The sequence below is a fragment of the Carlito syrichta genome, unplaced genomic scaffold (genome assembly GCF_000164805.1).
Source record: "Carlito syrichta isolate Samal-C Ts95f unplaced genomic scaffold, Tarsius_syrichta-2.0.1 Scaffold316387, whole genome shotgun sequence".
NCBI lineage: Eukaryota > Metazoa > Chordata > Mammalia > Primates > Tarsiidae > Carlito > Carlito syrichta.
In genome coordinates, this window is record NW_007260483.1 from 585495 (window position 1) to 587798 (window position 2304).

A 2304-nucleotide genomic window follows, 5' to 3' on the forward strand; every position below is an offset into this window, starting at 1 on the left:
CAGGCAGGTCTCGAACCCGTGGGCTCAGGCAATCCACTCACCTCAGCCTCCCAAAGGCATGGAATTACAGGCTGAGCCACCGAGCCCAGTGAATCATGTCATTTTTATCTCTGCATTCCCTGCTAGATCACCTGGGAATATTTTCAGCTGCAAGTAGCAGAGGTTGTCTGACAGATACTTGAGCCTTGAGGCCATTTAATTATCTCATCTGAGTCTGATTGTTAGCAGGTCTGTGATATCAGGGCACTAGGTTGCATGTCTGATTCTCTTGGTCTTTCCCTCATGACTGCAGAATGGCTGCTTTCCCTCCAAGCATCTTATCTTCAAATCCACATTCATAGTCAGGACAGTGAAAGATAGATGGTTCGTTTATCAGGGAAGAAAAATCTTTCTCCACAGCCTACTAGTAGATTTCCTTCTTCTCCTTACATCTAATTAGGCCACTGAGTATATCTTGGACCAAGGGCAGGGCCTGCCTTCCCTGAAGTCACAAGATTTCTGCTAGGTGCCTGAACACATTCAGAGTCCCACTAACAAGGATTAGGAGGATTTCGAATGGCACTTGTGTTGGTACTACTACTCTTGCTAGGTGCTTAGGCAGGATTTGGTACACTGCTTTATAGACTATTAGATTTTGAAGACACCTTAAAGATAGAACAATTTAGTGTATCTCAAACTTATTCTCTCACCCCAAAACGTGACATGCTTCCATGGGTATACCCAGGATTTTATAAAGTAAATGATTTTTACAGGTTTTAGAACACATAATTGTTGAACAAATACTGCAGAAGTCGTAGCTGATTATGACCCACAAGTATGTTGAGACATGAAGTTGAGTAGTGCTGATCTAATCTAACCCTCATTTTTAGAGATGAGGAGAATGAAGCCCAGAGAAGTTGAATTGCCCAAAGTCATCACTTATTTAAGACAAGAGCTAACCTTATGGCCCAAACCTCTCAATCCCAGGTCAGAAGACTGTATTTTTTACTGTAGGATCATTAGATATGGTATGTGTTCTTTTATTGCATGACAAGTTACTATAAACTTGGTGGCTTAAAACAACACATATTTATTATCTTACAGTTTCCATGGGTCAAGAATCTGGACATACTTAGCTAGATCCTCAGCTTGGGGTCTTAATAAGGTGTCAACTGAGCTGTGTTCTCATCTAGAGGTTTAACTGGGGAAGGATTTGCTTACAAGTTTGCTCAGATTGCTAACTGAATTCATTTCCTAGGGGCTTTAGTTTCTTGCTGGCATTGTCCAGAGACCACCTTCAGTTCCTAGATGCTGCCCTTTGTTCCCACTCTGTGACCCTTTCCACAGGGAGTTCACAGCCTGGTCACTTGCTCCTTCAAGACTAGCAGAAGAGTAAGAACAAACAGCAACACCAGGTCACATATACATAATGTAATCATGGGAGTGACTTCTCATTTCTTTGCCATATATTGCAACCTAATCAAGAGAGTGACATTCCAATAATTTTAACATTCAGAAGCAAGTCTTGGTGCCGAGCATGGTGACTTATACCTGTAATCCCCACACTTTGGGAGGCCGAAGCAAGAGGATTGCATAAACCCAGGAGCTCAAGACCAACCTGGGCTACAGAGCGAGACCTTGTTCTCTACAATACAAAAAATTAGCCAGGCATGGTGGTATGCCACCCAGCTACTTGGAAGTTGAGGCAGGAGGATCACCTGAGCCCAGCAGGTCAAGGCTGCAGTAGTCATGATTGTGCTACTGAACTATAGAGTGAGACACTGACTCAAAAAAACCAAATAAACAAAAAAAAAACAAGTCTTTGGTCTTGTCTATATTCAAGGGGAAGAGATTGTACAAGGGCTTATACCTGAAGGTGAGGATCTTGGGGCCACCTTAGGTTTGATCTGCCACAGATGACCTGATAGCTTTGTAGTCCCAAGTAGCCAGGGCTTGATGTCCCATTGGAACCAAAGAATTCAGCCTACTCTCCCAGAGGTGGTAAAGAGGGGGTAAGCTGGTTTCAGTTTTAGCTTCTTTCATCTGCCATCCTTTCCTAGATAAGCTGATGACTGGCCAAGTCTCTATAGCTGAAAAATAAAGGACGACATGCAAAAAACAGAGCAGAAAATGCTGAGTATCCAAGACTTGGCCAATGTGAAGTGAAAAAAAAAAATACGTAGAAACAAAATTATAAAGCCGGGCTTGGTGGCTCAGCCTGTAATCCCAGCACTTTGGGCAGCTGAGGTGAGTGAATTGCCTGAGCCCACGGGTTCGAGACCCACCTGGGTAACTTGGTGAGACCTCATCTCTACAATAAATCTA

At 43.3% G+C, this 2304-nt stretch overlaps 1 protein-coding gene across 3 annotated transcripts in view; it reads left to right on the forward strand.

Annotated features, from left to right (window-relative positions):
• Positions 1-2304, forward strand: part of RAD51D (RAD51 paralog D) — a 20291-nt gene that overhangs the window by 11306 nt on the left and 6681 nt on the right. The gene's annotated exons all lie outside the window — the stretch shown is intronic.